The sequence below is a fragment of the Apium graveolens genome, chromosome 4 (genome assembly GCF_009905375.1).
Source record: "Apium graveolens cultivar Ventura chromosome 4, ASM990537v1, whole genome shotgun sequence".
In the NCBI taxonomy this organism is placed as follows: domain Eukaryota; kingdom Viridiplantae; phylum Streptophyta; class Magnoliopsida; order Apiales; family Apiaceae; genus Apium; species Apium graveolens.
In genome coordinates, this window is record NC_133650.1 from 81,047,427 (window position 1) to 81,063,632 (window position 16,206).

Genomic DNA, 16,206 nt, shown 5'->3' on the forward strand with positions numbered 1-16,206 from the left:
TTACAAGCAAAAGAAGAAATTGGACCAAAAATCCAGAAGCACGGCGCGCCCGCGCTGGGAGGCGGGGCGGCCGCGCTGAAAGAACGGTAGCACGGCGCGCCCGTGCTGGGAAGCGGGGCGGCCGCACGGGTCATGATCAATAGAATCCTGTTTTGACTTGATTTTTGAGAGATTTGAAGCCCTGTTGATCCTAAGCCTATATATACCTATAATAAGACGTTTTTAACAACAAGGAGACCTGGGAGAGCAATAAGAAGACCTACAGAGCACGAGAAGGCTACAGAGAAGAAGATTTTTGTTTTTTTTTTGATTTAGGCGATACTTGGATGCTTGTTTTCGATTTGTCTTTGAACCCTAGTACTCTTATATTATTTATTATCATGCTTTCATTGGAACCCATGGTGATGATGAGTTCGATTATGAACTAATCATTATCGTGGGGTTCTAGCGGATTTATTTATGGAATTCTTTAGTTAATTTGTTTCGATACCTTAGTGTGTGGTGATTGTATGATAACCTAGTATTGGTTGTGCTTATTCGTCTTATGAGCGTCGCGAACTTATAAGATAGCGTGCTAATCTTTAATGAAGCGACAGTGAATTTAAGGATATAGAACTTGCCATGCTAACATAGGTTCATGTGTTATTGTTATGCATGATTCGTAGGTAATTTTAACCATCTTACTTGCCCTATGTAATCTCGATAGATAACTTGTGCTTTAAACCTTTATGTTGTAAATTTTATAAACATATAGGGTCTCAATATAATTGGTGTCTATTCAGCTTCTATCTCTTTTGTGGATGTCTGATAGTATGGTATTCGTGCAACGAAAGTTGGCATTTATCAGTTTCGTGTTATCTGATTAGTGTCATCACCATTACATGCTAAGGTTAAGAACGAAAAGTGTGACGCCCTCAATCTTGTGGTTAACAAATAAGGACCCACACACCTTTAATCTATAATTAAATAAGCATAAACCCCGATTAACTACTAACATGATCAAACAGGATAAAGTTTGAGACAAGATTACAACTACCAACCAAAAAATATAATTTACAACCCAAAATAAAACCAAGTTTACATAATCGATCCCGACTTGGAACCGACAGATAATCCACTGTATCTTTACAACTTTCCGACTAAGCGCTTGCTCACATATAACCTGTACTACCTGCTCTGGCATCTGGAAGCCCTCAACGGTAGGGACCACCAGGTACGCTCTTACGAGCAGTGCACCTAAGTCTGGCCATCCTCTTGCTTAACTGCCATGGTTAGATCAAAGCAAAAACATATGAGTATAAAACTCAGCAAGTAACCATATAACAGTTCTATGATACAAAGTCCATAAGATATCACTACTGTTTTCAGGGCATTCTACTTTAACATCTCTATGTGGCAGATTTCTGTCTTTAGGCTATGAAAGGGTTATGAAGAAAGGCTTTGGGCTTTCAGGAAACAAAACTCAAGATAGGGTGAAAACCGACATTCATCACAATTCATTAACAGGATCTCAAATGATCTTTCAAATGGAAAGCGAGAATCTATTCATCATTGGGAATCAATTATATGATTGATAATATTATGAGCATTAAAATCAGGGTTCAGAAGCTATATGCTAATCAATATCACAATCAACGCTTTCCAAAACATTATAAGCCATTTCATTTTCAAAGAATCAATTATTGAATAAGGAATTCAATTCCTCTTTAAATAGTTATGGAACCCTTGATTGGACTACTTTAACTTTCAATTCATAGTAATATGGGTGATCAGCCCGTACCGACCTCCATCTGGTCTTTAAGGTACCTATGGCATAATTTCAGCCTTAAATCACACTAGCCCCGCTAGCCTCTTATATGACTGGACTAGTCCCACTAGTCTCTTACGTCTCAAATCCAATCCATCAGGAATTCGGTTGGAAAACCTTGTGTTGGAAAAGAAAGGTTTTACTAAATTCATTTTATCATTACCAATAATATGAAATCATTCAGACTCTTTCAAGTCGAAACTCATTCTTAAGTTCAATTTCAAGAATTCAAAGAAAGTGAATAAATCAAAGGTAAACAAAGTTCAATGCTAAGGATATTGATTAAATGATCACAAGGTATACAAGTTAGGGAATCATAACAGTTCCAAGGATCATCATGAAATAAGGTAAATAAAGGAATGAAGGATCATTATGCAAGGGGTTCATAAAGGTTCTTATAGGGTTTACAAGAATTCAAGGTATTAACAGGTGATCAGGATAAGAAAAGGTTACCAAAAGGTTTGAATAATAATCTTATCAATAACAAGTTCACAAGAACAATGACAGGGCATCTCAAGAATCAATAATAGGGGTACATCACTATAAAAGTTTAATACTATAACATGGCATGAAGAATATCCTCTCTATAACAATTTACACAAGTAAGTAGAGTTACTTGCCTAAATTCACTTTCCCGTTTCACAGAGGTTGAACTACTGCCACCTAATATACCTTTCCCTTTCCTAGCCCGAATGCCTTCACGCTCCGAATCTACAATTTAACAATTAAACCCTAATTAGATTCTCACTCGACGTTCCCAGAACACTTAACAATTCCCCTTATCGGAATATCCTAAGAGTATACATATCCAATCATAAATATAAGCACGTTTATACTAAAACCCGTATACTTTAACCAAGTAGACTTCGGATCACGCATTGCGATGCAAATACGACATATAACATTAAATCCTTGTATTTCGAACTCTATACTTGAGTTGTCATATCAAATATATAATCTCATATCAAGACGACTCAAACCCCCCTTTTACATCACTTTATTCGAACCAAGACAAACAAATAAACCACATAATTCTTAGAAATCTCACATGCATTCACTTGGTAAGATATTGGGTTCAAATCAATTACTTTTACAACCATAATCCATTCGACTTTATCACAAAACACAAACAAAAAATCCTATGATTCTTTTTAGATTCTAATCTTGTCAATTACAACCTCATATCTTAACATGGAATCACTATTTCATCCAAATCTAACTCCAATTCATCATTATAATTCATGGAAACACATAAGTAACACTTTAAGCACATAATTCATCTTAATTTTCTATAAATTCAATTTATACCATTCGAATTTCCCAAGAAACATCACATGCAACACCACAAATTGACATGCAAGTATAGGGATCATTTATAATCTTTAGTTCAAGCCAAAATTCATCCTTTAAAACCTTTTTCAAAGAAAAACTGAAGCAAGTTTAAATCCTCAAACCAAAATCCTTTATAAGCTTGAATCAAAATCAAAAACCCCTTTTTTAAAAAGTGAAAATTCGAACTAAAAACCCTTTTAATCAAGACCAAATATTCTTTGATACTTAAACCTCAATTACCTTAAGCAAACAACTACTCCTCCCCTTTTTATATACAAAAATTAGAACCCACACTAACACAAAACCAACCAAATCACTTGTAACCATTTAATTGCTACCATTCATACTATCACACATCAAAATCATTTTTCCCACACAAGTCTTAAGAAAATTCGAACCTATCAAATGTTCAAGACAAAAAGAAACTTAGAACATTAACATGTAATGAATTTTAGTGACATGCATATAGATTCCTATGACATGCATCCCATTTCATTCAACTAAACACCAAAATCACCTAGTAATGAATCGTATATCCCATCTTCCAAGCACAAAACTTCATTTACCAATAAAACTTCAAGAATCCATCAAATATCAAACACGCAAGTTATATCTTAACAATAATACATGATAGCACTAAGAATATCACACTTCTAAAATCCCACCGGCTCTCTTTTGATCACGGCCGGTGGTGGTCGAACTCGAGAGTGCCCAAACACTGGTCTCCTTTTTGAGTTTTGGGACCTTAGAATCATAAAACACACTTGTTTATATTCCCTCATGATCACATACCAAGAAATTGCACTTTCTTGAATATGACCAAAGAGATGAAGCTATGAAAAGTTGCTTAGAAACTTACATGCAAATTGTAAATGAATAGAGGGATAAAAATAATGATTATTGATGGGTATATCTTTGAATTTGAGCTATATTTTGAGGTTGCATGTAAGAGAGAGATAAGAGAGATGGAGAGAGCCGAGAGAGAGAGAGAGAGAGAGAGAGAGAGAGAGAGAGAGAGAGAGAGAGAGAGAGAGAGAGCGAGAGAGAGAGAGAGAGAGAGAGAAAAAAAGTGAGGAAAGAAGAGAAGAAAAAGAGAAGGTTGGGTGGTATATATAATGGTGTGGCAAGGGTAGTATGGTAATTATGCCATAATTTGATTTTCACTTCTCATTTCGTTTATTCTGAATCCCAAAAATGATTTTGAATATTATAAAGCTCTCTCAGAAAAGATGAAAATGGAAGTAATATCAATTTTTAAATATATTATTCGAAATTAGCTTTCCAACCATATTTTTTAAATTATTTTTGAGCGTGCGGTTTATTTTCTATGGATTTTACAAGATTGCGCTCAAAATAGATATAAAACTCACTTAAATCATTTTAAAAATACACCGATCATGAAATAAATCCGTTCATCATTTTTAAAAAGTCTCTAGGACTATTTTGAAGACATCATAACAAATTTCATGCCTTAACCACATTCGGATAATTTTATAAAAATGCATAAAGGTTCAATAAACCTCATTTAAATTAAATAAATCCCTTAAATCACTTTTTAAAATCAACAGATCACGTAATCATGCATACAAACAAGCAAACACATACTCACACATCACAACTCATATCTGATCACAAAATTTCCCTTTTTATTATTACTCCCCTTTTCGCGTATCGGGTCACGTTCTTCCTGACAGCCCGACGCTAAGCGTTTCAATTATGCTTCACAATAAATTCCTTATACCAACTGACACGTCACTAGAATATGATAAAATCAACAGATCACGTAATCATGCATACAAACATGCAAACACATACTCACACATCATAACTCATATCTGATCACAAAATTTCCCTTTTTATTATTACTCCCCTTTTCGCGTATCGGGTCACGTTATACCTGACAGCCCGACGCTAAGCGTTTCAATTATGCTTCACAATAAATTCCTTATACCAACTGACACGTCACTAGAATATGATACTTACTTAATCATTCCATTTCACATAACAACACATAGTTCACATTTAAACACTTTAATCCCTTTATTAAATCACATAAATTATAATTACACCACAAAATCATACTTTATTCTCTTAATGACGTCGTGAAATTCCCAATCGTTACAATCTACCCCTCCTTAAAAGGATTCTATCCCCAGAATTTTGTCTAAGCAAATAGATGGGGATACTTTTCTTGCATTTCACTTTCTAATTCCCAAGTTGACTCTGCCACTAATGGATTTCTCCACAATACTCTAACTAGAGGTACAAATTTATTTCTAAGTGTCCTCTCTTTCCGATCTAAGATTCGAACTGGTTGTTCCACATAAGACAAATCTGGTTGTATTTCCACTGGTTCCAATTTGATCACATGGCTTGCATCAGCATTATATTTCCTTAAAAGAGATACGTGGAACACATTGTGAAGATGTTGCATCTGCGGAGGTAGCGCTAATTCACAAGCCACCTTTCCAACTTGTCGTAGTACTTCGAATGGTCCAATATACCTAGGACTCAACTTTCCTTTCTTTCCGAATCTGGATAGACCTTTCCAGGGAGATATTTTTAACAATACTTTATATCCAGGTTCGAATTGCATATCTTTTCATTCTCGATTTGCGTACTTCGTTTGTCGGTCTTGAACAACAATTAATCTTTTTCGAATCATTTCCACCTTCTCTTTCTTTTGTTGTACTAGCTCTGGGCCAATCAATTTGCGCTCACCAAATTCTTCACAATATGTAGGGGATCTACATTTTCTTCTATACAATGCTTCATAAGGCGGCATGCCAATACTCGCGTGATAACTGTTGTTGTAGGAAAACTCAATCAATGGCAGATGTTCGTCCCAATTTCCTTTGAAATCTATTACACAGGTTCGCAATATATCCTCGATCGTCTGAATTGTCCTTTCACTTTGTCCGTCAGTTTGCGGATGATATGTCATACTCATTTTCAGCTTAGTTCCCAAATGATCATGAAATTGTCGCCAAAATCTCGAGTTAAAACTCGGGTCACTATCAAATACGATAGATACTGGAACTCCGTGACGCATCAAAATCTCGTTCAATTATAATTTGACCAACTTTTCTAATGAAAATCTTTCATTTATCGGCTATAAATTTGCTAATTTCGTCAATCGATCGATTACTACCCAAATCGCATCATGATTAGACTGGGTCTTTGGTAATCCTGCCACGAAATCCATCGCGATATGTTCCCATTTCCATCCTGGTATGTCCAGTGGTTGAAGCAATCCACTTGGTCTCTGATGTTCTACTTTTACTCTTTGACATGTATAACACTTACTTATCCATTCCGCGATTTCCTTTTTCATGTTTGGCCACCAATAACTCTCTTTTAAATCCTTGTACATTTTCGTACTTCCAGAGTGAATTGAAAATCTCGAGTTATGCGCTTCATGCAAAATCTCGTGCTTTAGCTCCACAATGTTAGGTATCCAAATACGTGAGTTAACACGATATATTCCTCTTTTATCCTTTTGAGCTTTGATTTCCTCTCCTGGAAACTTATTTTTCTCGCGGTTCATCACTTGCTCTTGACAACATCGAATCTTTTCCAAATTTTCAGGTTGAAATGACATAGCATATATTGCTTCACCTCCAAATTCTGGAGTCTACACCTCTATTTTCATCCTTTCAAAATCCTTGATCAATTCCTCTGATGAAGTTAACATATTCAATCTTTTCTTGCGACTTAAAGCATCTGCTACCACATTCGCCTTTCCAGGATGATAATTTATTGCATAGTCATAATCTTTGATCAATTCTAACCATATTCTTTGTCTCATATTCAACTGCTTTTGAGTGAAAATATACTTTAAACTCTTATGATCTGTATAGATCTCGCACTTTTCCCCGTACAAATAATACCTCCAAATTTTAAGGGAAAACATAATTGCTGCCAATTCCAAATCATGCGTGGGATACTTCTGTTCATACGGCTTTAGTTGCCTTGACGTATACTCTATCACTTTCCCGTGTTGCATTAATACACATCCAAGTCCTTTATACGAAGCGTCACTAAAGATCACAAACCCTCCTTTCTCATCGGGTAACACTAACACTGGGGTGATTACCAATCTCTTCTTCAATTCTCGAAAACTTTCCTCGCACTTATCCGTCCACACAAACTTCTCATTCTTTCTTGTTAACTTAGTTAATAGAACAACAATCTTAGAGAAATCTTGCACAAATCTTCTATAGTATCATGCTAATCCCAGAAAACCTCTGACCTCCGTAGGAGTCTTGGGTCTTTCCCAATTCATCACAGCTTCTATCTTAGCTGGGTTTACTTTAATTCCTTCTCTATTGACTACATGCCCAAGAAATTGTACTTTTTTTAACCAAAACTCACACAAAACTTGGCATATAACTTTTCCTTTCTTAAGATTTCTAAGGAAATCCTCAAATGCTCCAAATGGTCTTCCTCCGTCTTGGAATATATCAATATATCATCGATAAACACTATAACGAACTTATCCAAATATTGCTTGAACACTCTGTTCATAAGATCCATAAATGCGGCTGGCGCGTTCGTCAAACCAAATGCCATTACCAAAAAACTTGTAGTGTCCATATCTCGTTCAAAATGTCGTCTTGGGTATATCCTCCGCTTTAATCCTTAGCTGATGATACCCAGACCTCAAATCAATCATGGAGAAACACGTAGCTCCTTTTAACTGATCAAACAAGTCATCGATTCGCGGTAGAGGGTACTTATTCTTAATCGTCAACTTATTTAATTCGCAATAATCAATACACAACCTCATACTTCCATATTTCTTCTTTACAAATAACACCGGTGCACCCCATGGGGATACACTCGGGCATATCACTCCTTTATTTAACAATTCATGCAACTGCGCTGCTAATTCCTTCATCTCGACTGGCGTCATACAATATGAATTTTTCGATACTGGTTCCGTTCCAGGAGCCAAATCAATTGTAAACTCAATCTCTCTATCTGGAGGTAGTCCAGGTAATTCATCTGGAAACCCATCAGGAAAATCTCCTACTACCGGAATATCTTCAATCCTTACGGATTCTTTCTCTACGTCCTGGACATGAGCCAAATAAGCTTCACATCCTTGACGTAATAATCTCCTCACTTGAATAACCGTTAGGAATTTCTTCTCTTGTCTTTTTCCCTTGAATATCACTTCGATACCATCCTTGGTCTTTAACTTCACCTTCTTGATTTTACACTCTATTTGCGCCTCGTGGTTTGTCAACCAATCCATTCATAATATAACATCGAATTTTTCTAACTTAAAAGGGATTAAGTCAGCAGAAAAGTGCCGACCTTCTATAACCACATTACAATTGGGAAAAACCTTATTAACAGTGACTTTCTCTTGATTTTCTACCTCTATGATCAAGTTGGGTTCAAGAGGATACGCAACACAATTTAGTTTATCAAGAATACTTTTAGAAATAAAAGATCTAGTTGCTCCAGCATCCATTAACAATTTTACTTCTACTGAGTTTATAATGAGCATACATGCCACCACATCCACATCTTGCACCGCATCTTTCATTGTCATGTTAAAGGTTCTAGCTCTATGTTGAGCTGGTGGTGCTCGGAGAGGCAACGGTCCAGCAATCCTAAGAATATTTGCCTTTTGAACAATCTCCTTACAGTTTCTGTCCATATGGCCCACTTTTCCACACTTGAAACAGGTTAATTCAGGCTTCCTTGCTCCATTTGGGCACTCCGAAGAGTAATTCCCCTTCTGGTTACACTTAAAACAGGTTACATCCAACTTGTTACACCTTCCCGGGTGTCTCTTCCCGCAAATTTTGCACTCTTGAATCTGAGGTCTATTATCCTTTCCCAGTTGTCCTGCCTTCTGAAAATGGTTCTTCTGAGTTCCGTTACCGGGTTTGAACTTCTGAAACTTTTGATTTTGACCTTCTCCATTCTTTCTAAACTTCCCTCTGAACTTTGAACTTCTTTGCTCTTGTTCCGAGCTCTCAAACTTCCTTTTCCTACCTTCATTTTCTCTTTTTGCAGCTTCACGCTCTCCTTCCACTATCATTGCCTTTTGCACTAGGGCGGCATAGTTTTTGATCTCCAACAATGCCACTTGACTTTGAATCCATGGTCTAAGTCCCAGTTGGAACCTTTTGGCCTTCTTCGCCTCCGTATTAACATACTCAGGTACAAATCTAGACAACTCAGAAAATTTCACTTCATGTTCTGCTACCGACATATCCTCTTGTCTAAGATCCAAAAACTTCATCTCCAACTGATATTGCATATAACTTGGCAAATACTTCTCCCGAAACATTTCAGTAAATTTCTCCCATAACAAATCTTTTCCTTCAAGTAAATCCTTAGAAGATTCCCACCAAAAACTCACCTCGTCTTTAAGGTAATAACTCACATACTGAGCTTTCTTTTCATCCTTAACTTCTTCTAACTCAAACATTTTATCCATTTCTCTTAATCACGAATGAGCTTTTATTGGGTCGGGAAAACCTAGGAACTCTGAGGGATGAACAAATTGAAAGTGTTTGAAGTTTCTAACCTTGGGGGCTACGGGTTGCTGCAAAAGCTGAGCAAGTCGGCTCATCATAGTGGTTTCCTGATTCATTTCTGGGTCCTGGGTTTGGATTTCTTCTTCTTGGTGATCTGGTGAGTTGGCCATTTCTTACAAACCCGATTGAGCAATTATTTAGCAATACGATAGCATGGCATTGATATATGTATAACAACATTTTACTACGAAATCACTTTTGCGGGTTTTAAGCTTTACCCAATTTTGCACATGCAATCCTATTACTACATAATCCTCATATCAGTTTCGTTTTCCCATGGCACAGGGTAAAATTCTCGTGAAAAGATTAAACATGGTTGTATAAAAATATGGTATGCAAAACAGTTATAAAGATTCTCATGGTTCACAACAAGATAATGGATTTAACAAGCCAAAGGTTCATAAATAAAGGTTGCTTACAATAAGTTCTTGAGAATAAGGTACAATAATATAACAGGGTTAAACAGAGGAAAAACTGGAAAACATCCCCCTATCTACCCATAACTTCTAACAACAACTACTACAAAGTTCTGAGATACAATTCAACATAACAAATGAAAAAGGGATCCCGACATCTGACCAAGTATCCCAAAGCCTACCGGAGCTGAAAAACAACAACTAAGGGCTCCACCAAAAGTCCCGCCTGACCAATAATATCATCTAATCATCCAGAATCTCTCTCAACCCAACCAACATCCAGCGAATGATCTTATGTAGCCTCCGGGCCTCAGTATCAACATCACTAGTAGATGGTTCCTCATCCAATCTCCTCCGGGTAACCTGCTCCACCATCTTAACCTGGACTCTCCACCCATCATCCATAACTGAAGAACTCTGCCTAGACTCTCGAGCTAGCCTATCCACCAAAAATCCCAACTCAGGAATACGGGAGTAAACAAAGTCTCGATCCTGGGCTAACTTGCCACCAACACTGACAGGCACACTCCTAGGCATCTCAGACTCTGGCTTAGGGGCTGGGATCTCTGACTCTGGCCTCAAGGGCGATATCTGCATAGGAATCTCACTACTCTCATATGGATCCTCCTCAGGATCTGAACTAACATACACAGGCTCCTCTGAAGAGGGTGGAATGGGGTCCACTGGGGTACCGGTCAAACTAATCTCTGAATCAGAATCACTTCCACAACTGGGGTCCTGAGAAAAAAATACAAAATAACAACCAAGAAATAACATTAGGGTTAAATAAAACTTTCAACTAACTCACACCCTAGCTCTAGTTGCCACTTTAGCTTATACACACTTTCTTTAGACTATACCTAATAGTCTAACTCAACTCAATATGAGTCGAACACTCTCGCGATATAAATATACATAACCAAAATACCCCTTTTATCCTAACTTGTCTCAGGGACTAGATCCTGTAGCTCTGATACCAACTTGTGACGCCCTCAATCTCGGGGTTAGCAAATGAGGACCCACACACCTTTAATCTAAAATTATATAAGCATAAACCCCGATTAACTACTAACATGATCAAACATGATAAAGTTTGAGACAAGATTACAACTACCAACCATATAATATAATTTACAACCCAAAATAAAACCAAGTTTACATAATCGATCCCGACTTGGAACCAACAGATAACCCACTGTATCTTAACAACTTTCCGACTAAGCGCTTGCTCACACATAACCTGTACTACCTGCTCTGGCATCTGGAAGCCCTCAATGGTAGGGACCACCAGGTACGCTCTTACGAGCAGTGTGCCTAAGTCTGGCCATCCTCTTCCTTAACTGCCATGGTTAGATCAAAGCAAAAACATATGAGTATAAAACTCAGCAAGTAACCGTATAACAGTTCTACGATACAAAGTCCATAAGATATCATTACTGTTTTCAGGGCATTCTACTTTAACATCTCTATATGGCAGATTTCTGTCTTTGGGCTATGAAAGGGTTATGAAGAAAGGCTTTGGGCTTTCAGGAAACAAAACTCAAGATAGGGTGAAAGCCGACATTCATCACAATTCATTAACAGGATCTCAAATGATCTTTCAAATGGAAAGCGAGAATCTATTCATCATTGGGAATCAATTATATGATTGATAATATTATTAGAATTAAAATCAGGGTTCATAAGCTGTATGCTAATCAATATCACAATCAACGCTTTTCAAAACATTATAAGACATTTCATTTTCAAAGAATCAATTACTGAATAAGGAATTCAATTCCTCTTTAAATAGTTATGGAAACCTTGATTGGACTACTTTAACTTTCAATTCATAGTAATACGGGTGATCAGCCCGTACCGACTTCCATATGGTCTTTAAGGTACCTATGGCATAATTTCAGCCTTAAATCGGACTAGCCCCACTAGCCTCTTATATGACTGGACTAGTCCCACTAGTCTTTTACGTCTCAAATCCAATCCATCAGGAATTCGTTTGGAAAACCTTGTGTTGGAAAAGAAAGGTTTTACTAAATTCATTTTATTATTACCAAGAATATGAAATCATTCAGACTTTTTTAAGTCGAAACTCATTCTTAAGTTCAATTTCAAGAATTCAAAGAAAGTGAATAAATCAAAGGTAAACAAAGTTCAATGTTAAGGATCTTGATCAAATGATCACAAGGTATACAAGTTAGGGAATCATAACAGTTCCAAGGATCATCATGGAATAAGGTAAACAAAGGAATGAAGGATCATTATGCAAGGGGTTCATAAAGGTTCTTATAGGGTTTACATGAATTCAAGGTATTAACAGGGTGATCAGGATAAGAAAAGGTTACCAAAAGGTTTGAATAATAATTATCAATAACAAGTTCAAAAGAACAATGAAAGGGCATCTCAAGAATCAATAATAGGGGTACGTCATGATTAAAGTTCAATACTCTTACATGGCATGAACAATATCCTCTCTATAAAAATTTACACAAGTAAGTAGAGTTACTTGCCTGAATTCGCTTTCCTGTTTCACAGAGGTTGAACTAATGCCACCGAGTATACATTTCCCTTTCCTAGCCCGAATGCCTTCACGCTCCGAATCTACAATTCAACAATTAAACCCTAATTAAATTCTCACTCAACTTTCCCAGAACACTTAACAATTCCCTTTATCGCAATATCCTAAGAGTATACATACTCAATCATAAATATAAGCACGTTTATACCAAAACCCGTATACTTTAATCAAGTAGACTTCGGATCACGCATTGTGATGCAAATATGACATATAACATTAAATCCTTGTATTTTAAACTCTATACTTGAGTTGTCATATCAAATATATAATCTCATATCAAGATGACTCAAACCCCCCCTTTACATCACTTAATTCGAACCAAAACAAACAAATAAACCACATAATTCTTAGAAATCTCACATGCATTCACATGGTAAGATATTGGGTTCAAATCAATTACTTTTACAACCATAATCCATTCGGCTTTATCACAAAACACAAACAAGAAATCCAACGATTCTTTTTAGATTCTAATCTTGTCAATTACAACCTCATATCTTAACATGCAATCATTATTTCATCCAAATCTAACTCGAATTCATCATTATAATTCATGGACACACATAAGCAACACTTTAAGCACATTATTCATCTTAATTTTCTATAAATTAGATTTATACCATTCGAATTTCCCAAGAAACATCACATGCGACACCATAAATTGACATGTAAGTATAGGGATCATTTATAATCTTTAGTTCAAGCCAAAATTCATAAACCTTTTTCAAAGAAAACCGAAGCAAGTTTAAATCCTGAAACCAAAATCCTTTATAAACTTGAATCAAAATCAAAAACCCTTTTTTTAAAAATGAAAATTCAAACTAAAAACCCTTTTAATCAAGACCAAAGATTTTTTGATACTTAAACCTTAATTACCTTAAGCAAACAACTACTCCTCCCCTTTTTATTTACAAAAATTCGAACCCACACTAACACAAAACCAACTAAATCACTTGTAACCATTTAATTGCTACCATTCATACTATCACACATCAAAATCATTTTTCCCACACAAGTTTTAAGAAAATTCGAACCTATCAAATGTTCAACACCAAAAGAAACTTAAAACATTAATATGCAATGACTTTTAATGACATTCATATAGATTCCTATGACATGAATCCCATTTCATTCAACTAAACATCAAAATCACCTAGTAATAAACCTTATATCCCATCTTCCAAGCACAAAACTTCATTTACCAATAAAATTTTAAGAATCCATCAAATATCAAACATGCAAGTTATATCTTAACAAGAATACGTGATAGCACTAAGAATATCACACTTCTAAAATCCCCTGGCTCTCCTTTGATCACGTCCGGTGGTGGTCCAACTCGAGAGTGCCCAAACACGGGTCTCCTCTTTGAGTTTTGGGACCTTAGAATCAATAAACACACTTGTTTATATTCCCTCATGATCACATACCAAGAAATTGCACTTTCTTGAATATGACCAAAGAGATGAAGCTATGAAAAGTTGCTTAGAAACTTACATGCAAAGTGTAAATGAATAGAGGGCTGAAAATAATAATTATTAATGGGTAGATCTTTGAATTTGAGCTATGTTTTGAGGTTGCATGTAAGTGAGAGAGAAGAGAGATGGAGAGAGCCGAGAGAGAGAGAGAGAGTTCGGGAGTGAGGGAGGAAGAGAGAGAGAGAGAGAGAGAGAGAGAGAGAGAAAATAGGTGATGAAAGAAGAGAAAAAAAACACATAAGCAACACTTTAAGCACATAATTCATCTTAATTTTCTATAAATTCGATTTATACCATTCAAATTTCCCAAGAAACATCACATGCAACACCACAAATTGACATGTAAGTATAGGGATCATTTATAATCTTTAGTTCAAGCCAAAATTCATCCTTTAAAACCTTTTTCAAAGAAAAACTGAAGCAAGTTTAAATCCTCAAACGAAAATCCTTTATAAGCTTGAATCAAAATCAAAAACCCCTTTTTTAAAAAGTGAAAATTCGAATAAAAACCCTTTTAATCAAGACCAAATATTCTTTGATACTTAAACCTCAATTACCTTAAGCAAACAACTACTCCTCCCCTTTTTATATACAAAAATTAGAACCCACACTAACACAAAACCAACCAAATCACTTGTAACCATTTAATTGCTACCATTCATACTATCACACATCAAAATCATTTTTCCTACACAAGTCTTAAGAAAATTCGAACCTATCAAATGTTCAAGACAAAAAAAAACTTAGAACATTAACATGCAATGAATTTTAGTGACATGCATATAGATTCCTATGACATGCATCCCATTTCATTCAACTAAACACCAAAATCACCTAGTAATGAATCGTATATCCCATCTTCCAAGCACAAAACTTTATTTACCAATAAAACTTCAAGAATCCATCAAATATCAAACACGCAAGTTATATCTTAACAATAATACATGATAGCACTAAGAATATCACACTTCTAAAATCCCACCGACTCTCTTTTGATCACGGCCGGTGGTGGTCGAACTCGAGAGTGCCCAAACACTGGTCTCCTTTTTGAGTTTTGGGACCTTAGAATCATAAAACACACTTGTGTATATTCCTTCATGATCACATACCAAGAAATTGCACTTTCTTGAATATGACCAAAGAGATGAAGCTATGAAAAGTTGCTTAGAAACTTACATGCAAATTGTAAATGAATAGAGGGATAAAAATAATGATTATTGATGGGTATATCTTTGAATTTGAGCTATATTTTGAGGTAGCATGTAAGAGAGAGAGAAGAGAGATGGAGAGAGCCGAGAGAGAGAGAGAGTTCGGGAGTGAGGGTGGAAAAGAGAGAGAGAGAGAGAGAGAGAGCGAGAGAGAGAGAAAAAAAAAAGAACTGAGGAAAGAAGAGAAGAAAAAGAGAAGGTTGGGTGGTTTATATAATGGTGTGGCAAGGGTAGTATGGTAATTATGCCATAATTTGATTTTCACTTCTCATTTCTTTTATTCTTAATCCCAAAAACGAATTTGAATATTATAAAGCTCTCTCAGAAAAGATGAAACTGGAAGTAATATCAATTTTAAAATATAGGATTCGAAATTAGCTTTCCAACCCTGTTTTTAAAATAATTTTTGAGTGTATAGTTTATTTTCTATGGATTTTACAAGATTGCGCTCAAAATAGAAATAAAACTCACTTAAATCATTTTAAAAATACACCGATCATGAAATAAATCCGTCTATCATTTTTAGAAAGTCTCTAGGACTATTTTGAAGACATAATAACAAATTTCTCACCTTAACCACATTCGTATAATTTTATAAAAATGCATAAAGGTTCAATAAACCTCATTTAAATCAAATAAATCCCTTAAATCACTTTTTAAAATCAACAGATCACGTAATCATGCATACAAACAAGCAAACACATACTCACACATCACAACTAATATCTGATCAACAAAATTCTCTTTTTATTATTACTCCCCTTTTCGCGTATCGGGGTCACGTTCTGCCTAACGGCCTGACGCTAAGCATTTCAATTACGCTTCACAATAAATTC